The 26,301-nt window shown below is 44.0% G+C and overlaps 2 non-coding genes across 2 annotated transcripts; both read right to left on the bottom strand.

Annotated features, from left to right (window-relative positions):
- Window positions 1-5,576: 5,576 nt before the first annotated feature.
- On the bottom strand, window positions 5,577-5,649 carry trnar-ucg (transfer RNA arginine (anticodon UCG)). Its single transcript has one exon. It is a non-coding gene; the product is annotated as a tRNA-Arg (tRNA).
- A 19,846-nt stretch (window positions 5,650-25,495) lies between these two features.
- trnar-ucg (transfer RNA arginine (anticodon UCG)) lies at window positions 25,496-25,568 on the bottom strand. Its single transcript has one exon. It is a non-coding gene; the product is annotated as a tRNA-Arg (tRNA).
- Between the last annotated feature and the right edge of the window lie 733 nt (window positions 25,569-26,301).

Here is a 26,301-nt window from a genome sequence, read left to right as displayed (position 1 = left end):
CTTCTCTCCACACATGTTGCTGGGCCTGCTGAGTTTCTCCTTCAATTCTTGTTTTTGGTGTCGGATTTCCAGCATCTGCAGCTCTCTGTTTTATGTTAATCTTATTAACGATTGGGACAAATCCAATGAACTTGCTGGTTTGAGGAAAATTGGTCAGGAATACGGTTACCACGATATGTTTACAGAACACAACACCCATTCCCTGACCGGGAATAGAACCAGTGCCGCGGCGGTGAGAGAACCGAATCTGAACCAGGAGGTAACATGAGAAGGTGAGAGAAGCATTCGCATTTATTCTCAGTGATACCGCTTTTGTCTTTTTCTTTCTGATTATTTTTTATCTGCCCATTAATTTCAATTTGTCTTTGAAGTTTTGCAGAATGAGAAACGACCATTCAGCCCATCGTGCAGTGCGGCTCAAAGACATCCAGCTTTTCTAGTCCCAGATTCCAGGTCTTGACCCATAACATTGTATGTTCGGATGTTTGCAGTGAACATGTCAAAGAGATTCTCCCAGTGATCTTAAATGACACAGCAATGGGACTGAAGTTTGAAATGATCACACTGTTTTGTGCCCACCCTTGACGAACACATCCTTATTTTCACCCACAGAGAGAGACACACAGACTCATACCCTGTGAGGGGCAAAACTCTCAGCATTATACCCGCCCCTTGTGCTTCACTTTTGCCCTCCGACCTCGCATACCTGCTTCTCCAGCAAAAGGCAGCTTTAGGTGCAACTCAAGCCAGTTGGACAGACAATGAGAGATGCTGCGGTGAGCTGGAATTTAAAACGGTCAACAGACCCGATTGCAGCGTTTAAATTTAAAAACGTACTGATCCAATCCCTGCAGCTGCACAGACCCTGACATAACAGGAGCTGTCATCCACCGGTCTGACAATGAGCTACAATGGACAGGAATGCAATTTCCAATTGCAAAACACACGGTTCTCATCCCAGCAGCTCCTCACATTGTGTCAAATCAGGACCTGCTATGCATCGGTCTGACAACAGATTGTAATGGACCTAAATACTGCTTTCAAATTCGACAGAGCACTGATGAAATCCCCACAGCTCCTCAGAAGCTGACATACACCTGTGTGAGAATGAGCTGCAACGGGCTGAAATGCAACTTTCAAATCCAAAACGCAAGAATGCAATTCCATCACCTCAGAAACGGAAATGCAAAAGGAAGCGTGCGGAATAAAGCTCTCATTGCTCCCAAGCCAGGTAGGACTCGAATCTACAACCTTCTGATGCGAAGTCGGTCACGTTATCCATTACGCTGCTTAGCATCAGACGGTTTCCCTAACCCATCATAAGATTATTAAAGGATTGGACACTCTGGAGGCAGGAAACATGTTTCCGCTGATGGGTGAGTGCCGAACCAGAGGACACAAGCTTAAAAATACGGGGTAGACCATTTAGGAGAGAGATGAGGAGAAACGTCTTCACCCAGAAAGTGGTGGCTGTGTGGAATGCTCTGCCACAGAGGGCAGTGGAGGCCCAGTCTCTGGATTCATTTAAGAAAGAGTTGGATAGAGCTCTCAAGGATAGTGTAATCAAGGGTTATGGAGATAAGGCAGGAAGAGGATACTTATTAAGGATGATCAGCCATGATCATATTGAATGGTGGTGCAGGCTCGAAGGGCTGAATGGCCTACTCCTGCACCTATTGTCTATTGTCTATTTGTAGATAGCGCCACTTCACCACAAGCCATCGCCTCAGAACGAGCCCTTGTTATCATCAGGCTGTTCTGTACCTTCTTTCAGTGCTACTCCTGAACAACATCAATTTATCAAAGCTCCACTATCTTCACATTGAATCCCAGGGCGAAAACATGAACTGTTCGGAAACTTGGAGAGAGAAGCATTGCTGCTGAAGGTGGTTATAACCCAAAGGACAGGGACAGGGTGCTCCGGTTTCCACCCACAATCCAAAGATGTGCAGGTCAGTGGAATTGGCCGTGCTAAATTGACCACAGTGTTAGGTGCGATAGCCAGGGGGTAAATAGAGGGTAGGGGAGCGGGTTTGGGTGGGTTTCTCTTCGGAGGGGCAGTGTGGACTTGTTGGGTCGAAGGGCCTGTTTCCACACGGTAGAGAATCTAATCTAAACAAAAAAACTGTGTGTAAGTCAGGTCACAAAGGTTACAGTCAGCAGCACGGAAGGGAGTCCCTGCTGAAGAGTCCGTGTTTGCATCGTCCAGACTTGGATACGTTTCCCAGTAAGGGAATGAAGATTTATTTGTCTTGGTGTGAATTACCTGAATGAGAATCCGTTCCTCGTTGCACACAGAAGACACATGTAGTTTCTGGCCAGAACCAGCCCAGTGATTGTTTGCATCGAACTCGAAGAACACTGGCAGCAGATACACGGGGAACCCACCGCCGGAAATCCCCCTCCAATCATCTCACCGTTCTGAGTTGGAAATGTACCGCTGTCCCTTCAGTGTCGCTGGGTCTAAATCCTGGACCTCCCTTCCCAGCGGTATCATAGCTGTACAACCGCGCTGAGGGATTCAAGTGTCCGGGACATTAGGGTATTCCCCGAATCTCTGGAGTAATTAGGGATGGGCAGTGAGTCCTATCCCACTGAGTGACAGCGATATCCCAGGAATGCGTTTCTAACAGTGAGAGGGTCTATTCGGACATCTGCAAACAGCCGGGTTTAAGTTGAAACGTGGAGCAGGGAAGTGAAATAACGGTGAACCGTGTTATGGACTAGGACAGACCGCTCAAAACATTCGTGAGCAGGCAGCCCAGCCCATAGCTTTGGAATTTGTATTGGTAAGTCTACAGTTACAATTACCCAGATTCAGTTAGCGAAGTTGACTACCAGGTTTAACTGAGAGAATAAAATAATTCACAAAATTACACCATGAAACACGAACGACAGAATTAGGAATACCTACAGAACTCAATCTATCCAAACTTGACCTAAGCTTGCTGTTCCGAATATACACAACAGTCCCAATAAGCAACCCCCCTTTAAAACAGAGGACAAAAACAGGTCAAATGCTTCCAGGTTGAGGTTAGAAGCGCAGAACAGGGAGTTTCCACACAGCTCACTGTTAAACTTCCAACCAGTTCTGGACTGAACTGAACTGCTCAGCTAGAGAGCTGACCACTCTCCTTTCATTGCACAGGCCACCAATCAACCACACCGCCCCGTGGCCCAACATTTCAACTCCCCCTCCCACTCTGCCGAGGACATGGAGGTCCTGGGCCCCCTTCACCTCTGCTCCCTCACCACCAGACGCCTGGAGGAAGAACGCCTCAACTACGCCTCGGAACACTTCAGCCCCAGGGCATCAATGTGGACTTCACCTGTTTCCTCATTTCCCCTTCCCCCACCTCACCCTAGTTCCAAACTTCCAGCTCAGCACTGTCCCCATGACTTGTCCGGACTTGCCCTACCTGCCTAGCTCCTTTTCCACCTATCCACTCCACTCTCTCCTCCCTGACCGATCACCTTCATCCCCTCCCCCACTCACCCATTGCACTCTATGCTACCCTCTCCCCACCCCCACCCTCCTCTAGCTTATCTCCCCACGCTTCATGCTCACTGCCTTTATTCCTGATGAAGGGCTTTTGCCTGAAACGTCGATTTCTCTGCACTTTGGATGCTGCCTGAACTGCTGTGCTCTTCCAGCACCACTGATCCAGAACCTGGTTTCCAGCATCTGCCGTCATTGTTTTTACGTGACTTCTAAAAGATGACCACTTTGGCCTGAAGTCTCATCTGTTTATATCTAAATAAAAGGCTTCTCAAAACCCTTTTCATCTCTGTACCAAACCGGTCTCATCGTAAGCCTGGCCTGCTTTATTATCCATCTGAAAAATAATCAAGGACAGAATATGCCCGAGAGAAGGAACAACGTTTGGAAAAAAAAGGGACCAGGTTTATGACAACAGCAAAGATGAGTGGGAGGCATGGGGCAGGATGTGAGGTGGAGCTGATGGTGTCAGTGTCGGTGTTCACGGGTCATCCTTCACTGTTTACACTGACTCAAACACCACAGCTGGCCAATTCACCTCAATGACCCTGTTCCTCTTGGTGTGAGGTTCCCTGAGAGTGTGTATTAATATGATGAAGGGACGCCAAGAGGTTGAACACATCCTCTTTACCCTGTCAGTTTAGAGGGATCGAAAGAATCATGTTGAAGCCAAGGCAAAAGGAGATTGTGTTTTATTTCTGTCCATTTCCAGTGAAGAATGTTCGACTGTGAACTGTTTTGGCAAAAGTTTAGGTTGATTGCAATTCTCACTGAGCAACAGTGATACCGAAAACACATTTCGGAGTTAGTGACCAGGTGGTTACAGGACTGCACATATCGGTAAGTGAAGCTGCTCATGTCCTGGTGATGTGGTTTAGTTGGTTAATGCACTTGCAAAGTAGATGGGGGTAATTCCGTTCAAATCTGAACGGTGCTCGCTGATTGTATTGATGTGTGACTGTGTCAACTTGTTGCAAGTGTATGATCTCCGACCAAACAATTCAGCATGCTGTTTGAGTCGGTGATCCGGCTGATGATTCCTCGTTTCATTCCACGAGTGAGTTTTTATTTCTCTTTAACTATTAATTGAACCTGGAGTTTATTTCAATTGTTTCACAAACATTTCTGCTTCCGCTCCTCTGTTACTCCAGCCCACCCCCAGCCACGCTTCTTTCCCAGTTTGGTGGAAATAACGAGGTGAGGCAGGAGACACTGCAGACCTGCTGGGGAATGATCTGGTAATGACACAAACAACACGATCTGATCGCACTGATTCTCTGCTGTCGCCGTTCATTTCACACCGACAGTAAATACATTATTGTGCTCCTGTAGTTGTATTATAATTGTGTTTTTGTCCTGTTGGATTAGGTATTGTATTTTGAATTTGTAAGTGTGATAATATATTGAGGAAGAAATGTCTCCTGATCTCAGGTCGAAGGGACAGACACATTAATTGGAGAATGTGAGCCCAGTTCTACACAGTCCAGCCAGGGTGGAGAGAGCCTTTCAGCAGCTCCACTCTCAAACTGTCTCCTAATGTCAGGCTTTGTGAAGAACAGAGATGGGGAATAAGGGATATGGACAGACAGAGAGTCGAAGAATGTGGAAGAGGGTCAGGTGGATACACAGAGAAAGAGATACAAATGGAGACACATGTTGATGTAAACACTGAAAGGACCAATTCTCCTTTCGACATGGCTGTGAACTGACACAAACGAAACGACAAAAAAAAAAGTCATTCGAGCACAATCTTTCAGGAGCTGAGGGTAATAGAAACAGCATTAGAGCCGATGGAGTCCTTTTGAATTTGTAACGCTGCAAGCTAATGAGAGATTTTGATAAACATTCTGACAGATAAATCGGATCATTTTCTCGGCCCTATTTCAAATTCGACAGAGCACTGATCAGAACCACACAGCTCCTCAGAAGCTGACATACACCGGTCTGAGAATGAGCTGCAACGGGCTGAAATGCAACTTTCAAATTCACAAACGCACGAATCCAATCCCAGCATCTCCAAACAACTCAGAAATGGCAATGCAACAAGAAGCATGCTCAACAATGAGCGCCACGGCCCCGAGCCAGGTAGGACTCGAATCTACAATCTTCTGATCCGAAGTCAGACGCGTTATCCATTACGCTACTGGCCCCAATCGCGGGAGGGGCGCTGACAGGTTGTCAGTATGTAATGTAAACACGGACTTCGGTCAGAAACGGCCTTCATCGGGTGAATAATCAGCAGAAATTATCACCGTCACTGCTTCACCTCGAAGTCTCCCCTTTGTGAAGCAGCGCCTTTCACTGACAGAGAAAAGATATTTGTCCTCATGTGTCTGCTTCAGTGTCTCTTGTTCCTGTGCTGAGAGTTTCCATTGTTTTATTCACAGTCACTTTGCGGGTTTAGGTTCCACCCCAGTGAAATGTACTTTCATACATTGAATCATGGTCTATTCCAGTCAATGCCTTGACCAAATTCAGCGAGAAAACTCTAGTCAGGAATCTGGAAACACACCAATTCACACAAAGCTGGCAATGCACGGGTGAAAAATGAGGTCTGCAGATGCTGGGGATCACAGCTGAAAATGTGTTGCTGGTTAAAGCACAGCAGGCCAGGCAGCATCCAAGGAATAGGAAATTCGACGTTTCGGGCACAAGCCCTTCATCAGGGTGCACGGGTGAATCCGAGCTGTTCAGGGAGTGCATTGGAGATTGACGCCACTTCTGACCTGGAAGAAGTGTTTTCCCGCCGGGATTGGAATCCCAAACACAGAGATGCGAAACAAACTCCCTCTTGCTCTGCCTTCAGCCACCGGCAGCAGGATTCGACACCGCAATAAGAAACGGGATTGCCTGTTTATAAGTGCAATCACTCAGCTATAACTATAGAACCATGTCACGCCGCTGCTTTCCCGAGTTCCTCTGTCGGTGGAGCTGAGGGAAGAGCATCGTTCTGCATTTGTTTGAATTCAATTGCCTCAGCGCAGTGGAAGCCGGGACGCTAAATGTCTTCAAGGCAGAGATTGATCAATTCTTGATGTCACAAGGAACTAAGGGCTACGGGGAGAATGCTGGTAAGTGGAGTTGAAATGCCCATCAGCCATGATTGAATGGTCGAGTGGACTCAATGGGCTGAATGGCCTTACTTCCACTCCTATGTCTTATGGTCTTATAGTCTTATGGATTACCCAACGCCTGGAACCTGCTGAGTTCATGCCTTTCATGGTCGTTTATATTTCTATAAGATACCCCGTAAATCGCCTACCCTTTAAATGAAAAATTAAAGATTCAACACCCGAGTCTCCGTATCAACGGTCTCACTCTCCATTTCGACTAAAATGTTCTAGCGTGTCATGGTTGCTTGTACCCAAGGGATCTGCTACAGTTAGATTAGCAATGATTAACTTCTCATTACACAGCATCCAGTGTAAGATGGCCTGCTTTCTAGTTGGTTTCTGCACGTATTGGTCAAGGAAACCATCCCACATACAATCCAGAAATTCATCCTCTCCACCATTGTAACTAAATTGGTTAGTCCAGTCGATGTGCAGTTAACATCATGCATGATCACCAAAATTCCCTCATCACATGCATCTCAGATTTCCTGTTTACTGCCATTCTCAACATCGCAGTTTGGAGGTGTGCATGTGACACCCACTTATGTTTTTTTTACCCTTGTTTTTTTTCACTCGGCCCATAAAGACGCCAAATTGTCAGAGTTGGTATCGTTAAGAGAGATGAACAAACCTTCACGACAAGGAATGGAGACATTTCTCTCAAAAGTTGACCTTGATTTGATGCTAATTAGTCTTATCCACTTTCAATGAGTTGTTGCATAATGCTACAGCTGCCAGCTAAAGGTGATGAGCTAGAATAAGCGTGCAATTGCTTTCTCAATAGATTGATATCAGACACGTATTGTTGACATTTTTACCATCAGTGTAATGTCAGTGCTTCTCCAGCAGATGGAAGTGCGGACTGATAGTCGCTTCTCCGATCAACACATTCAGGTCTGTTGTGACACACTGCTGGTACAATTGAGATTAATTGCTGGTTTTCTTAGCCACGTCACAACCATTGCACAAAGTGGTATTAAATGTTTTTGAAAGACATGACGTAAAGCAGGCATGCTTAAGTATTACTGAGCCATAGGCTTTATCATTAGTCGATATACAATCCATGCAGGTGAAGGTCAGAAATACCATGGGAAAGACAACGTTGCTGGAATAAATTTTAGAATCATGACATTATTAAGAAAGCACGCCAGAGATCAGAAGATGATGAAGCATGTAAAGAAAGGCATTGGATTAATCACTGGCAAATTAATCTTCACATCAATTGACAGACAGACAGAAAGACTTTTACACTTAATGGTAAGGTCCTAGGGAGTGTTGCTGAACAAGGAGACCTTGGAGTGCAGGTTCATAGCTCCTTGAAGCTGGAGTCGCAGGTAGACAGGAGAGCGAAGAAGGCGCTTGATATGCTTTCCTTTATTGGTCAGAGTTTTGAGTACAGGAATTGGGCGGGTCATGTTACGGCAGTACAGGACATTGGTTAGGCCACGTTTGGAATATTGCGTGCAACTCTGGTCTCCTTTCTATCGGAATGATGATGTGAAACTTGGAAGGGGTAAGGAAAGTTTCATAAGGATGCTGCCAGGGTTGGAGGATTTGAGAGGTTGAATAGGCTGGGGCTGTTTCCCTTGGAACATCGGAGGCTGAGGGGTGACCTTATCGAGGTTTCTAAAATCATGAGGGGTATGGATAGGATAAATAAACAAAGTTTTTTCTCCGGAGTGGGGGAGTCCAGAACTAGAAGACATAAGTTTATGGTGAGAGGGGAAAGTTATAAAGGAGACCTAAGGGGGCAACTGTTTTCATGCAGAGGGTGGTACGTGTATGGAATGAGGTGCCAGAGGATGTGGTGGAGGCTGGTACAATTGCAACATTTAAAGGACACCTGGATAGGCATATGAATAGGAAGAGTTTGGAGGGGGATGGGTACTGGCAGGTGGGACGAGATTAGGTTGGGGTATTTGATCGGCATGGACGAGTTGGACTGAAGTGTCTGTTTCTGTGCTGTACATTTCTATGACTCTATCAACAAAGGTAGTCACAAAGAAGAATTCATATAGATCCCTGAAACAGTATATCGCGGTTCAACCTGGAATCTTGGTGTACTGAACCTGGTAATGTGCAATGAGTCAGATTTTATGCATGGGGACAGACTGAAAGATTGCCTCGGAACAGAGAGGTTTGAGCATTCATTTGGAGAGGGAGAATCTTACATCCGCAACAAATGTGCTCAGCTTATATGAGTGTAATTGTAAACGGATGAGGGCAGGGTTTGCTGGAATGGACCAGGAAACGGGAACAATGTGAAGAACAATGGCAATCCATTCAGAGAAACAGTTCAACGCTCACAGCAATGATATAATTCAAGTGAGAAGGAAGAAATCTAGGAAGGGGACGAGTGCATTATGTTTATGTAGAAGAGTTGCAAATAGCAACAAATTGAATTAAAAGGAAAACATAAAAAGTGGGAAATATTTTCGGTGAGCAGGACATTCGGAATGTTTATAGAAATATCAATAAGCCTGCAAATTGAACAGGCAAATGGACGTGCATGGAATAGTGTAGGTGGGATGGGCTTCAGATTAGTATGACAGGGCGGCGCAACATGGAGGGCCGAAGGGCCTGTACTGCGCTGTAATGTTCTATGTTCCATGTAAAGATTAATAAGGAGGGAGAAGGTAAACATCGAAAGTGAAACTACAGCTGATATTAAAGTGGACGGCAAGAGCATTCTTAAATAGAAAGAACTGAAGAGAAAAACCAACGTGAATATAGGCCCATATTGAATGAAGCTGGGAATTCCTGACTGGGAACCACGAAATGACAGAAAATATGAATAAATAGTCAGCATCTGCCTTGAAAGAAGCAGGCAAAAAAAATCTATAATTAAGAAATAATGAATGGCAAAAGGAACGGCGAGCAATGCAATACAATGACTTTCACTAAAAAGAAAACATCAGAGAAATTTACAGGAGTATTTACCGCAAAAAGCATTGGAACTAATGAGGTGCAATCCAAGATAGAAAAATAAGTAAGAAAAAAAATGTGTTGGATGCACTAGTTGTAACTTTCCAATAATCATTAGGTTTCAGGAAAGTATGACGAGATTGGCAAAGTGACAAGGTAACATCTTCACTCAAAAAAAGTAAGGACACAAAAAAGTCTGACTGAGGCCATTATTGGATAATTAACATCCTTTATTGGAGAAATTGCGTCGTCTATAATAAAGCACATCACACCAGAGCATTTAGGAATACATGACATGATCAAGAGGACTGAGAATGGATTTACCAAAGGGAATATATCGCTTGATAAATGTGTTAGAATTCTTTAAGTATAAGGAGGAAATTGTGATTTTTTTTTGTTTTCTGAAGACATTTAATAAGGTACCACACGTAAGATTATTTAACAAGATAACAGCCTGTGGTTTCAGAGGTATTGTGTTGCCACGGGGAGAAGATTGTGGAAATCACAAGTGTAAGAGTGTTTGATTCCACATTTAACTTTACAGGATGTCAATCTCTACTTGTTGAATACCACATAAATCCGTTTCAGGGGACACAAATATTTACAAAGTATTTTAACGACTTAGATGAGGGAAGTGAATGTACTGCAGACAAGTTCGCAAATGACACGAAAATTGTAGAGGAGGTTAGTGGTGGGTATGAAGCAAAACAGTCTGCAGAGGGTGATAGATTGGAAAAGAGAGGGAACAAGAAACTTTGCATATTAATATAATGGGGTGAAATAAATCAGAAATGACATAAAAATGAAGTTAGGAATTTTAGCAGGAAAGGTAGAGCAACTGAATATTATTTACATAGAGATTGAATTCTGAAATATACAGAACAGATTTTGTAATCCTCATCACAGAATGACGAAATGCTAGCTTTTAATTTTAACTGCAACGTAGGCAAACATAATGCTGGGCTTTGTTTAAAATCTAATGGAATATTGAGAGTTGGAATAATAATAAAAAAAACAGCAGATAAATGCGTGGCTGAGGAGCTGTTGCAGGGGCTAGGATTCACATTTCCCGATCATTGAGATCTCTTCATCAACAGAAATGACATCTTTAAGAGGGACAGGTTTCACTTGAATTGGAAAGGGACCAACACTCTTGCAGGAAAACTTTCTCGTGATACCCTGAAGGCTTCAAGCTGGTAAGGGTGATGGTGAGACTCAACGCAACAGTGAGAAAAAGGAAAAGGTTGAGGATGGTAAAATAGACACGATGAACCATTCGAAGAGTCAAGACAGGCAACAATTTGGCATAAATGAGGTAAGACTGCAAAGCAGCATTTACTTGAGTGCAAGAGGCCTGACAGACGGGGCAGGTGAACATAGGGCATGGCTGGGAATTTGGGATGGGGGTATCGTAACTATTACAGAAATGTGGCTCAGGGATGAACAGGACTGGCCGCTTAATCTTCAGGAGTGTAGATGCTATATAAAGGATAGACAGGGTGAGGGGGAAAACAAGAGAGGAGGAGGAGTGGTACTGCTTCAGAAGCACATTTTGGCTGGATGCTGCGAGGAAATTCTGGGAGACTGCCCAGTGACGTTACATAGATGGAAACTAATTTTGAGAAATGGGGTGATCACCTTACTGGAAGTGTAATATAGTCCTCCCAATAGTCAACTGGACTTTCGCAAGTGGATATGTAAGGAGATCTCAGCTATATGTAAGAACAATCGGATTATGGTCAGTGATTTTTGACTTTCCAATTTTTGGGACTGTCATAGTGTTAAGGTCTTGGATGGGGAGTAATTGGTTAGGTTTATACAAGGAAGATTTCATATTCAATATATGGAAGCACTGACTAGAGGTTGTGCAATACTTGAACTTCTGTTCCGAAACTGAGCAGGGCAAGTGACTGAGATGTTCTGGGGGGCAGACTTCGGAGCAAGTAATCATAATTCTATTAGTCTGAAAGCCGTTATGAAAAATAGTAGAATTGATTAAAAAAATGAATGTTCCAAATTGGAGTGAGGCCAGGTTTGATGGCATCTCACAGGAACTTTGAAAATCTGGTTGATTTAGGGATGGCGGGCTATGCGCAGGAGAAGGTACGGTTGGGAAATGGGAAGCATTTAAGCATGAGATCATGAGAGTTCAGTGATGGTATGTTCCTGTTTGTGTGAAGGGTAAACTTCGGCGGTGCAGGGAAACAGTATGACAGGAGAAATTGAGACACTGGTCAAGAAATAGGAGAGATATATCAGATGTAGACAGGTGGGATCGAGTGAATCCGGAAAAGGAAAAAAGGGCAGTCGGAAATCGTGAAGGTAAAAAATGGGCATGACGTAACTTTGACAAATAATGTTAAAGAAAATCCCAAACGATTCCATTGATACAGAAAGGGTAGAAAATAATCAAGGAGAGAATACAGCCGCTTAAAGACCACCATAGCTGCCTATGTGTGAGACCACAAGAGATGGATGAGACACTGAACAAATATTTTGCATTAATAGGTGCATGGAAACTAAGGAAATTGGGAAATACATAGTGATGCCTTAAAAAGAGTTCATCTCAGAGTAGAGGAGGCGCTGTATGTCTCGAAGCCAAAAAACAGAGATAAATCCCTGAAATCCCTGAGATCTGATCAGGTGATTCCCAGAACTTAGTGGGAAGCTAAGGAGGAGATTCCGGAGCCCCTTGCTGAGGTGTTTGTATCATTGATAATCATGGCTGAGGTGCTGGAAGAGCAGAGATGGGCTAATGTGGTGGCGTTACTTAAGAAGGCTCTAAAGGAAAACCAGGAAACCATGGAGAGTTGAGCTTTCTCTCCACAGATACTGCCAGAGCCTCTGAGTTTTTCCACAGTTTCCGTTTTTTGTTTCAGATACATGACATCTGCAGTTCCTTTGATTTTTATTTAGTGGTCATGGAGTGTTGCCTTTTGGATCGGAGGTCTGTAAAAACATAACAATACCACAATGTAAGAAATGTGAGAAGGATTAAGCCATCTGACCCTACGAACCTGCTCCGCTGTTCAACAAGACCATGGATGATCATTCCATGGACTGAGCACCATTTAGCCACCTGGAGGCTCCCTGCCTCCATTCCTGATGATGGGCTTTTGCCCGAAACATCGAATTTCCTGCTCCTCGGATGCTGCCTGACTCGCAGTGCATTTCCAGAAACAAACTCTCAGCATTTAATCTATAAGGTGACCCTGAATAGGCTGGGGCGTTTCTTTTCCCTGCAGCACGAGGAAAGGGGGCTGAAGGTTGGCCTGAACAAGATCCGAAAATCATGAGGGGCATTGTTATGATGAATAGCCAAGGTCTTTTTCAGAGTGTTGGGGAGTCCAAAACTATAAGACAGAGGATTATGGCGAGAGGAGAAACGTTGGAAAAGGTCCCGAAGGGTAACGTTTTCACATAGATGGTGGTATATACACAGAAAAATCTGCTATATGAAGTGGTGGAGGCGAGCATAACTTTAAAATTTAAAAGACAGCTGAATGTTGTAGGAGAAGGAAACATTTAGAGAAATATGGGTCACCTGTTTGCCATATGATACTCGGTCAAATTGGGATTTCAGTTCACCACAGATGAGTTGGAACGAAGGATCTACCTCTGTGCAGTATAACTGTATGACTGTAAGTTTTGTTAAAACTGAAAATAAGCTCTCGTCATATCACAGCTGAATACTGTCAACTATTGTGCGACTCGTATTAAAGGAAAGATACTCTGGAATCCGAGACAATCCACATGAGGTTCAGCAGACTGATCTTGAGGATGGAGGGACTGTATTGAGAATAGAGATTGAGTAGTTTGAGCTTGTACCAATTGCAACATAGATTATTCAGTGGTGACATTCTGAAATTTCAGGAAACATGGCGCGTTAAAAGCAGAAATGTTGTTTCCACTTTTGGAAGAGTCCAGAACCAGGGAGTGTAATCTCTGGCTTAGAGGTCACAGGTTTGAGGCAGAAGAGAAATTCTTCTCCCAAAATGAAGTGAATCTGTAGAATTCTTTACCACAGGGCACCGAGGTTGGGCCATCACATACTTTCAAGGGTAACTGGCAGAGTTTGAATCGGTAATAGAATCAGTGCTGATTGGGAAAAGGCTGAATAGCAGAGGTGAGGATTATCAGCTCAATCACAACGTCATTGAATAGAAGAAAAAACTCCATTCGCCAAAATGCCTGCTTCTCGTTCTTTATAATTGAGCTTGAAACACATAAATGTGGATAAATCCCCAGGACCTGATCATGTGTAGGTTCGAACTCTGTGGGACCCTAGTGAAGTGATTGCTGGTCCTCTTGCTGAGGAATTTGTGTAATTAATAGTCACAGGTGAGGTGCTGGAAGATTGGAGGTTGTCTGACGTGGATCCACTGTTTATGAAATGGTAAGGACAAGTCAGGGAACTATAGAACAGTGAGCGTGACGTTGGTGGTGGGAAGGACTTTGGAGGGAATTATGAGTTACAGGACGTACATGCACTTGGAAAGGTAAGGACTGACTCGGGATCTTCAACATGGCTTTAAGCGTGGGAAATCATGTCTCACAAACTTGATTGAGTTTTTTGAAGAAGTTACCAAGAGGATTTTGGAGACGAGAGCAGTGGATGTGATCTATATGGAATTCAGTAAGTCGTTCAACAAGGTTCCCCAAGGGAGATTGGTTAGCAAGGTGAGATCTCACAGAATAGAGGCAGAACTAACCATGTGGATACAGAACTGGCTCAAAGGTAGAAGACAGATGATGGTGGTGGAGGGATGTTTTTCAGACTGGAGGCCTGTGACCAGTGGAGTGCCACAAGGATCGGTGCTGGGTCCAGTAATTTTAATCATTGATATAAGTGATTTGGATGCGAGCATAAGAGGTATAGTTAGTAAGTTTGCAAATGACACCATTATTGGATATGTAATGGACAATGAAGAAGCTTATCTCAGGTTTCCATGGGATCTTGATCAGATGGGACAGTGGGCTGAGGAGTGACAGTTGGATTTTAATTCAGATATATGTGAGGTGCTGCATTGTGGGAAAGCAAATCTTAGCAGATCTTATACACTTAATGGTAAGGTCTTAGATAGCGCTGCTGAGCAAAGAGACCTTTGAGTGTAGTTTCATAGCGCCTTGAAAGTAGAGTCGCAAGTCGACAGGATTGTGAAGAAGGCGATTGGTATACTTTCCTTTATTGGTTAGGGTATTGAGTAGAGGAGTTGGAAGGTCAAGTTGCAGCTGTACAGGACATTGATTAGGGTCACTGTTGGAATATTTAATGCAATTCTGGTCTCCTTCCTTTTGGAAGGATATTGTGAAACTTAAAAAAAGGTTCAAAAAGGATTTATAAGGATGTTGCCAGGTTTGGAGGATTTGAGCTATAGGGAGAGATTGAATAGGTTATGGTTATTCTCCCTGGAGCTTCAGAGGCTGAGGGGTGACCTCATCGAAGTTTATAAAATCATGCGGGGCATGGATAGGATAAATAGGAAAAGTCTTTTCCCTGGATGGGTGAGTCCAGAACTAGATGGCGTAGGTTTAGGGTGAGAGGGGAAAGATGCAAAAGGAATCTAAGGGGCAATTTTTTCACTTAATGTGTGGTACGTGTATGGAATGAGTTGCCACAGGAAGTGTGGAAGCTGGTACAATTGCAACATTTAAAAGACATCTAATGAGATTTATGAATAGGAAGGGTTTGGAGGGATATGGGCCGGGTGCTGGCAGGTGGGATAAGATTGGGTTGGGATATTTGTTCTGCATGGACATGTCTGACCAAAGGGTCTGTTTCCACGCTGGACTTCGCTATGACACTATGAGCCAATATGTTGGTGAGGCGTTGACTTTATGTTATTTATGAAAACATTGTCTGATTGTGGAAATGCAAAACACGGCATCAGATATAAAAAATGGGGGAAGGCTGGAGTGGAAAAGCGAAAGAGAGACAGAGAAAGAAAGGTTAGCTGTGCCAATCAATCTCAAAATTGAAGTTTTTTTGGACTAAGCATGGAAATTGATATCACTGTGATTTCAGAATCAGACAACTTTTATATTTTAAGGGACGAACTACAATTAGTATGGAAATTCCCTCCTCACTGGCATAATGGGTCAATCCACAACAGCGATTGAAGAAGGCAGCTGACCATCACCTTCTCGAGGGCAAATAGGGATCAATGCGAGCCAGCCAAGAGATGCCCAGGTCCCACAAATGAATAATAAGATTTAAAAATCCGTTGTTTTATTTGCATATTTGCCATTATTTGTGTACTGTGCTTGTGGGGAAATATAACCTGGGGCTTTGTTGTTCTGTCATCTATTCTGAGAGTCCTATTTCTGTGTTTATTTACATAAACACTTCACTGGTTTCAAAGCAGAGTTGATGACAGTAAAGCCAGATGAACGAAGTTTCAAATGATAAGTTTCAAATCAAACCAAGTTTATTTGAAGAACGTTGACAGTTTGCAGAAGTGAATGCAAATTTCATGACTATGAATTGCAACAGATATTATTTATATCTGGAAGATAAACATAATTCAACATTTTAATTTAGCTGAATATTTGAATTCTGGAAGTTCATGCAATGAAACATTTCTGTCCAATTGGATCCACTTTGAACATTGATTTGTATTGTCGTCCCTTTAGACGGTAAAATTTCCAACAATGCAACATAGCTCAACGTGCATTTTAGAATATCCATATAAAATAGTTGAAGTGAGATCAAGAACTGCCACAACAATTTCATTTAGTCGATATTGTTGTTGTGAGGTTTAGTCGCGCTTATATTTTCTTTTAATCTATCATGAAACGTAGATGTTGCAGGTTCAGTCATCAATGGGACCCTCTCCCTAATTACCCACTGTGTCACTTGCTAATGTCACTTCAGAAATCATCAGTTACCTGACAGTGGGTGTGGATTCTGATGATTAGATTCTCTACAATGTGGAAGCAGGCCCTTTGGCCCAACAAGTCCAGACCGCCCCTCCGAAGAGAAACCCATCACTCTACCCTTTCTTACTGCTGACTAGGGCACAGAACACTGTGGGGAATTTAGCGTGGCCAATTCATCTGGCCTGCACAGCTTTGGATTGTGGGAGGAAACCCAAGCAGACACAGTGAGAATGTGCAAACCCCAAGCAGACAGGGTGGAAATCGAACCCAGGGCCCTGGCGCTGTGAGACAGCATTGCCATCTACGATGTTGGCTGATGAGGTAAATGCAGTAGACGGATTTTCTAATGGTAATTAGTAAACCAGCTGTTTTGGTATTGTTCCATTGACTATTGTTACATTGTCACCATTTCTTTTCCTGATTACTTTACATTCAAATTTCCCCTTGGCAAATGGTGTATTCCACCTCCTGTCCACTCAACCTCCAACTGGAGTTTGGAATACTGTTCCAGTGATATTACCACTCTGATCCTAATGTTGGAAATGCAGTGAGAAAGCTCTCACAAACAGAAATGCAATAAATCTGACACTTTATATCACGAATAGATATTGGAGTGGAATACTGGCAATATAACAGGAGACTTTGCATCCAACAATCAATCTAACATCTATATTCGATGCTCTGGCTGCAGAACCTGATTCACCTGGTCCATGATTCCCACATTTCTGTTCTGTTTTCTTTTCAGATTTCCATGCTTCCCCATAATTTACACGTGTTGAGTTCTTGGTCGTAATATAAAGTGTCAGATTTATTGCATTTCTGTTTGTGAGAGCTTTCTCACTGCAGGTACTGAGTATCAAATTTGGAGGCAACGTGTGCTTGTAAGAGTGCGACTACTGAAGTGGGATGCTTTGCCCTGGATGACGTCAAGCTTCTTGAGTGTAGCTGAAGCTGCACCCATCCAGTCAAGTGGGGAAGTGTGCCATTACACTCCTAACTTCTGCTTTTTAGAGAGCCAATTAGCTTTAGGGGTCAGGAGGGTGAATTGGTTGTCACAGTATTCCGAGCCCCTGGCCTGCTATTCGAACCGTTGTGCTTATATGGAATGTCCAGTTCAGTTTCTAGTTAACGATAATACCCAGCATGCTGATAGTGGGGCGGGGTTTTTTCAATGAGGGTAACACCATTGAATGTCAAGGCGTTTTTGCTAGATTATCTCTTATTGACTGGAAGTGGTGTCAATGTCACTCGTCAGTCCAATTCCGGATAATGTCCTGATATTGTTACATTTGAATATGTATTGCTTCCATGTACGAGATGTCATAAAAAGTGCTATCATCGGCACAGATTTCAATTCTGGTCTTACGATGAAATGAGGATGATTGATGACACAGCTGAAGATGCTTCGGCCAAGGATACTTCCTTCAGGAACTCGAATGGAGGTGTCCTGGAGCTGAGAGGATTGACCTCCAACAATCAGATCCATCTTTCAATGTACGAGGTACGACTCCAGGCAACAGAGAGTTTGTCATCTGATACTCACTGATTCCAGTTCTCGTCGGGCCCTGTAATATTAATCTCGGGTGAATGCGACGTTTAAGTCAAGTGCTGTCTCTCTGCCCGCGCTTCAGGGAATCAGTTCTTTGTCTATGCATAAATCAAGTGTGGAATTCGGTCAGGATTAGATTACTTACAGTGTGGAAACAGGCCCTTCGGCCCAACAAGTCCACACCGACCCGCCGAAGCGCAACCCACCCATACCCCTACATTTACCCCTTACCTAACACTATGGGCAATTTAGCATGGCCAATTCACCTGACCCGCACATCTTTGGATTGTGGGAGGAAACCGGAGCACCCGGAGGAAACCCATGTAGACACGGGGAGAACGTGCAAACTCCACACAGTCAGTCGCCTGAGTCGGGAATTTGACCCGGGTCTCAGGCGCTGTGAGGCAGCAGTGCTAACCACCGTGCCACCGTGCCGCCCACGGAGCTTAGTGGAGATTGCGTAACCCACATTTCATGTCACTGAGCGGGTTGTTGCTGAGCCAGTGCTGCTTGATTGCTCTGTTGATGGCATTTTCACACACCCAACTCATGACCGAGCATGGGAGCAGAAATTGGTCAGATTGGATTGTTCTGCTTTCTGTGCTCAGGAAGTGGCTGGCCTATTTCCCACACTGGGAGAAAGTGAGGACTGCAGATGCTGGAGACCAGAGTTGAAAAGTGTGGTGCTGGAAAAGTGCAGCAGGACAGGCAGCATCCGAGGAGCAGGAGAATCGATGAATCAGGCTTAAGCCCTTTTCAGGAGTCCTGATTACTGAAGAAGGACTTATGCCCGAAACGTCGATTCTCCTGCTCCTCGGATGCTGCCTGGCCTGTTGCGCTTTTGAGCAACACACTTTTCAACTATTTCACACGTTGTCGGATTTTTGCCATCGTTGCAGCTATGCTGGAAGTGCTTGCCTCGCTAAAACCATCAGTACTTTTGTCGGTTACATAACGTTTGAGTAAGCAGAGCTTCCCAGAATGTCTTGTTATCACGTGGAGAGAAGCAAATTGGCTTAAAACATGTATCTGTAATATAGCTGATAATTGGACGAAGCTGAGATGGATCGTACAATTGGCATTTCTGACAATAGATTGCTGTGAATGCTTCAGCCTTAACTTTTACACTGATATGTTGTGCTCTCCATCAGGGACGATTGAAATATCTGTGGAGCCTACTCCTCCAATGAGTTGTTTAATTATCCACCAGAAAAATGTTTGATGTGACCCTTTATTCAATACACATTTGAAGATGAATAGAATGTTAGCCCTTACTACAGGTTAATTTGAACCCTGGAGCAATGAAGTGTTGCTTTAGTTGCATAGGAGTTTGGCTAGACTACAATTGGTGAACGGAGTGCAATTAAGTTTTCCTTATGTCTGGAAAGCTATCATCACCATGGAGGGAGTGCTGTGAAAGTTCACTGGACTTTTATTAGCCCTGATTGTATTGAATCACAGGACAAGCTCGGTGATGTGTATAGCCTACTCTTGGTCCATATTTTTTTATGTTTCAATGACTCCTGTATCTAAATACATTACATGAACTGCTGTTCCTTTATCAACTGCACACGCTCAAAGTCGTCAGAAATCTGCAATGAACTGCAGGCATGATGTTGCCATTACAAAGTCATATTGATTCCATCTGATTAACTTGACCGTTCCTGATAATAGTTTCTATCTTACTCCTTATGCCAGAAGCTGACTTAACTGTCAAATAACTTCTGCTTTCTGTATCTGCCCCTTTTAATGAAGGATTTCAATTCACAATTTTGCAATCTCATAGAACATTCCCTGATTTTGGAAACTAAAAACTAATGCATGAAACATTTTGTGAGTCAGTTTTCTGTGAATATTCCGAGCATGAATTTGAACCCTTATCCAGGCTATAACTATTTTATCAGGAACGCTTCAGTGGCGATTGTAATTTCAATTCTATCTCAACCTTCTTTGGTTTTCCTGATTTTCCACCTATTTTTGATGTAGAGGGCTGTCGCAATGTACCTATACAATGAATTGACCATTTCCTTTTTGTTGCTAGTTTCACTGACTCACTGTCCACAACACCAACCTCCATATTGTTAATTATATTTTAAAACCTGTCAGTAATGTCTCTGTCTATTTAATCTAACTAGCTAACTCTAACTTTTAGTCTGATACTTGTTTCCTTATTAAACTTATATTCTTCCACTTTCCTATATCTGTCAAATCTTCAGGTCTACCCACTATCAGTGTGCAACAATATAGATTTATTCTCAGTTTGGTTCCAGTATTTTATTTTGAAACAGGGATTGTGATTGCTTTCCTTAGGTTTTGTTTTCTTACACTGCAGAAATGATCTCTGCGGCATATTCTGAAATATCTACTTTAATGTCCATTACTACACAAGGAAGAACAATGAACAAAGTAAATTAACATCCCAGGAACAGTCCCTTCCGCCGTCCAAGCGTGTGCAGATCCAAATTCACTATCTAAACCTATCACTCAATTCCTAAGAATCTGTATCCTCCTCATGTATCTGTTCAGACGCACCTTAAATGAATCTACCGTGCCAGCCTTTCCTTCATCTATCTATTTGGTCACTTCCTCAACAACCCTACTAAATTGGCAAGGCACAATCTCCCCCACACAAAACCACATTGTCTATCACTGATAATCCTGTTCTTTTCCAAAGGTAAATGGATTTCATCCCTCAGTACATTCTCCAGCACTTTCCCAGCACTGACGTCAAGCTCTGGAATATCCCTACTACCCTTCTTGTGCAAGCGGAATCAACATGTCCAGTCCACCAGCACCTCACCTGTGTTTAACGGTGCGACCAAGATATCTGTCAGGGCCCCTGATAATCTATCGCCTCCCTCAATAACCTGGGATAGACCCCGCTTCTTCTGGTGCTTTATCCACCTTAACATCATTTAGCCTACCCAATGCAACTTCCTTCCTAATGTCAATGTGATCTAGAGGAAACAAGCTTCTATCTCCAACCTCAACGTTCAACATGTCCCTCTCCTCAGTGAACACTGATGCACAGTAATCATTAAGAGTCTCACCCCTTTTCTCAGGTTCAACATACAACCTTCCTTCCTTATCCTTTGGAGAACCAACACTTTCTATCGTTACCCTTTTGTTTCTAATATATGAATAAAATACCTAAGGATTTTCATTAATTCTGTTCACTTAAAGTTATTTCATGACCCCTTTTAGCCCATTTCATTCCTCATTTAAGATTGGTTCTACTCTCCTGATATTCCACCAAGGCCCATTCCATTCTTAGTTGCCTGTACTTTATGTACACTTCCTTTTTCCTCTTGGCTAGTCGCACAATTACTCCTGTCATCCAAGGTTCACGAATTTTGCGTTTCTTATCCCTTGTTTTCAAAGGGACATGCCTGTCCTGCACTATCTTCAACTTATCTTTGAAAGCCTCCCACATGTCAAATGTGGACTTCCCTTCAAATATTAACTCCCAATCCACATTTCAAAGCCCCTGCCGAGTTTTGATATAATTGGCATTGGCCAAGTTTAGGACTCTTCCCTGAGGGCAACTCTCATCTTTGTCTACCAATATTTTTGAACTTACAGAATTGTGGTCACTGTTCCCAGAGAAATCCCCCACTGCAACATCTGCCACCTGGCCTGGATCTTACCCCAACATCAGGTCCAATATGGCCTCTTACCGTGTTGGAGTACTGACATACTGCTGCAGAAGCCTTTACTGGATGCTACAAATTATGGCCCATCCAGACCTCTGACACTAAGTGTATCCCAGTCAATGTTGGGAAAATTAAAATCTCCCTTCACCATCAACCTGTGTCTCCACATCTTTCCATGATATGTTTACCTGTTTGTTCTTCTACCTCACGGTCACTATTGGGAGCCTGTAGTTCAGCCCCAAAAATGAAACTGCATACTTCGTATTCCTCAGCTCTACCCATAATGCCTCGCTGCTCAAGTCCTTCTCAGTGTCCTCCTTTAGCACAAACGTGATATCATCCCGAGCCAGCAAAGCAACTCCTTCCCCACCCCCCCCACAACCCCCCCAGCAATTTTTACTTCCCTCCCTGTCCTGTCTCAATCATCTATATCCTAGAACATTTAGTTGACAATCATGCCCTTTCTTCAAACATGTCTTGGTGATCATAATAACGTCATACTCCCAGGCACCAATCAAAGACCTACGTTCATCTGCCTTACTCACTATACTCCTTGCAATAAAGTGTATGCCCTTCAGACAGCCAATTCTTTTGAGTTCATTTGCTCTCTGCCTACTCTTCCCCTTGGTAATGGTCACTTCATGATCCTTACAGTCTATAGTTTCCACCTCACTGTCTACTTGTCTTCTCTTGTTCCCAGCCCCCTGCCACATTAGTTTAAAGCTTCCTCACCAGCAGTAACAAAAGCTACCCAAAGGACATTAGTTTCTGGCTGGTTCAGGTGTAGACCTGAATTTGTAATAGTCCTACCTTTATGAGAACTGTTCCCAATGTCCGACAAATCTGAACCTCTCCCTCCATCACCATCTCTCAAGTCACGTGTTCATCCTGCCTATTCTGTCATTTCTATCCTGGCCAGTACGTTGGGATTTGTAGCAATCCTGAGATCACTACCTTCGAGGTCCTCATCTTTAACTTCTCCCTTGGCTCCCTGAATTCTGCTTTCAGGACATCATCTCAATTTTTACTGATATCATTGGTGACTATATGCACCACGATAACTGGCTGTTCACGCTCCACTTTCAGAATGTACTGCAATCGATCAGTAACATCCCTGACCCGGCTCTGGGGAAACAATATTCCACCCAGGAATCTCTTTATTGGCGTTTATAATTAGCACACCGTTATTAATTATCCCTTTGCGTGATTTACCAACTCATTTTAATTAGTTCTGTTTTTATACCTTCATAGTTGTCCATATTTAATTTGATAATATTAGTCTTAGCCTACAGTTTATGACCTCAGAACAAAGAGAAAATACACATCAAGGTTGCTACTGCCTCGTGTCATTATTTAATCAAATCTTGTGGCGTGACACCAGAAGCACTTAATCTCTTCTCTTTCTCTTAGAAATACCTGTGATTCACTTACTGAAATCTTAAATTTTTTCTTGATATCTTACATGAATGAAAGCAAAAAGAGAAGAGCAAAATATGACTGAAGATAGGTACAAGGTAAAAATACCTGTGCATTGATACAATCTCTTCTTGCCTTTGACCTGAGATATCGCCGAAGTTTGTGAAAAGTTTAAACAGAGAATTGCAAATGAAATTATTAATTGTCCTTTGGCCTGTTTCGCCCAGTGATAACTCTCAGCGGACAGTTAATGTAATTTAGCTAAAATAATCTTGGGTGTTTTATGTTTCATTGTGGAAACTGAGAATGGAATTGAATACAATGTTGAAACCAACCGTAATCTGCCTATTTGGTTTTGATGCTGTCAGTGTGCGTTCACCCCCACAGGCAGGAAGACTGCTTGCACTGATAACAGGGGATTGTTGCCCGGTGTGTCATTCTCAGCTGACCCAAAACTTCCTGTTTCTGTGTGCCACCCATTTCACTTCTGATCAGAAAATAAATACCCAGGGGAAACAGTCTGAGGAAACATCTGCCAATGTGGCCTATATCTGGAAACAAGTTCATGGGGCGGTATGCAATCACTTTGATGTAACATTTACAAATCAACCTTCGAACTCGGTTTAACAGTCTGATTCCAGGACGTTGTTGGACGAATCTCCAAACCATCTAACAAGGTCATTCAATTCTCAAAATCTGGAGCACTTCGACTGTACCTTTTAATATTTCTGATCTTGCACTTTTTGTTACTTTTTCGTATGATATAAACTTTTTTTAAAAAATCGGTTTTAGATTCTATATTCTGCAGCCTTCAGCAGTGTGGGGAGGTGTGGATGGAGAAGCACAAACTCTAGGGAGTGAGGATGGAGATGTGTGGACCAGGGAGACACACAGACTCCGGGAGTGCAAATGGCAGTGTGGGGGGAGAGGGAGACATAGTCTTTGGGAGTCAGGATGGGTGTATGTGGGGAGGGTGATAAACACACTCTACCGAGTGGGAATGGGATTGTTGGGTAAAGGGGAGCACATAGACTCTGGGAGTGGGGATGGGAGTATGGGGGGTGATGAAGGGAGACAAAGAAACCCAGGGAGTGGGGATGGGGCAGTGGGGGGCAGGAGACACACAGACTCTAGGAGTGGCAATGGGGGTATGGAGGGAGGGAGACTCACAGACCTTGGGTGTGTGAGGGAGAGGGAGACACATAGACTCTGCAATGGGGTGGAGATGTTGCGGGAGGGAGATACACAGACTGTGGAAGTTGGGATGAGCATGGGTGAAGAGATGCATAGACACTGGAGTTGGGAGTTGGCTGTAGGAGGAGGGAATCACACGGACTCTGGGATAAAAGATGAGGGCGAGAAACACACAGACTCTGAGAGTGGGGATGGAGATGTCGGGGAATTTTGACAACAGACTCTGGGAGTGGGGTTAGAGGTGTGGTGGGAGGGAGACGCACAGACTCTGGAGTGGGGATGGGAATGTGGGAGTGAAGGGAGACACACAGACTCTGGGAGTGAGGATGGGGGTGTGGGAGGAAGGAGACACACAGAGTGTGGGAGTGGGAATAGAGGTTTTTGGGAGGGAGATGCACGGAGTCGGGGAGTGGGAATGAGGTGTGTGGTGTTGGAGAAACTCGAACTCTGGGAACTGGAAATGTGGGCGTGGAGTGAGGGAGGCCCTCAGTCTCTGGGAGTGTGACTGTGGTGTGTGTGTGTGTGTGGGGGTGAAGCCAAAGAGACTCTGGCAATGGGGATTTGTGTGAGTCGGGTAGGGGGGAGCATAACAGATTCGGGGAGTGTATTTTGGGGTATGGGGTGAGAGAGAAACATCGACTCTGGGGAGTAGGGGTGTGGGTATGAGGGGGAGGGAGACACGCAGACTCTGGGAGTGGGTTGCGGGTGTGGGGAGGGTGATGCATAGAGTCTGGGGAGTGGGAATGGGGTGTGCGGTGTGGGAGAAACTCGAACTCTGGGGACTGGAAATGTTTCTCACTCAACCACTTCCACTGGCAGCTCATTCTATATGCTTATCGGTCTTAGTGTATAAAAGTTGGCCCTCAGGTTTCATACGATCTTGCTACCATACCAGGCAACATCCTGGTAAACCTCTTCTGCACCCGTTCCAGTGCCTTCACATCCTTCCTATAGTATGGCGACCAAAACTGCACACAATACTCCAGATGCGGCTGCACCAGAGTCTTATACAACTGCAACATGACCTCAGGACTCCGGAACTCAATTCCTCTACCGATAAAAGCCAGTACACCATATGCCTCTTCACAGCACTACTTACCTGGGTGGCAATTTTCAGAGATCTGTCTCCATGGTGTGAGAATGAGCTGCAACGGGCTGAAATGCAACTTTCAAATTCACAAACGCACGAATCCAATGCCAGCATCTCCAAACAACTCAGAAATGGCAATGCAACAGGAAGCATGCGCAATAAAGAGCGCCACGGCCCCGAGCCAGGTAGGACTCGAACCTACAACCTTCGGATACGAAGTCAGACGCGTTGTCCATTACGCTACTGGCCCCAAACGCCGGACTGGCGCAGACAGGTTGTCAGTATGTAATGTAAACACGGACTTCGGTCAGAAACGGCAATCATCGGGTGAATAATCAGCAGAAATTATCAGCGTCACTGCTTCACCTCGAAGTCTCCCCTTTGTGAAGCAGGGCCTTTCACTGACAGAGAAAAGATATTTGTCCTCATGTGTCTGCTTCAGTGTCTCTTGTTCCTGTGCTGAGAGTTTCCATTGTTTTATTCCCAGTCACTATGCGGGTTTAGGTTCCACCCCAGTGAAATATGCTTTCATACATTGAATCATGGTCTATTCCAGTCAATGCCTTGACCAAATTCAGCGAGACACCGCAATAAGAAACGGGATTGCCTGTTTATAAGTGCAATCACTCAGCTTTACCTATAGAACCATGTCACGCCGCTGCTTTCCCGAGTTCCTCTGTCTGTGGAGCTGAGGGAAGAGCATCGTTCTGCATTTGTTTGAATTCAATTGCCTCAGTTTTTGAAAGATATAAATATCGGTACATGGTGTGTCTGGGTGCATCATTCCGGTCAATGGAATAGACATTCAGCTAAAAGCAAAAGCAGAAACTGCAGGAAAACAAAAAATCATCCGGTCTGGCCGCATCTGTGGAGAGAGAATCAGAGACTCCGTTTCAGAATTTCTACGGAACTTTATGAGAATTCCGTTTCCTCCCTCAGGCACTGCCGCTCCTGCTGAGTTCCCTCAGCAATTCCAACAGCAG

Source organism: Hemiscyllium ocellatum (genome assembly GCF_020745735.1).
Source record: "Hemiscyllium ocellatum isolate sHemOce1 chromosome X unlocalized genomic scaffold, sHemOce1.pat.X.cur. SUPER_X_unloc_2, whole genome shotgun sequence".
NCBI lineage: Eukaryota > Metazoa > Chordata > Chondrichthyes > Orectolobiformes > Hemiscylliidae > Hemiscyllium > Hemiscyllium ocellatum.
The sequence above is the reverse complement of the archived record's forward strand: the minus strand, read 5'-3'. Positions and strand labels throughout refer to the sequence as shown.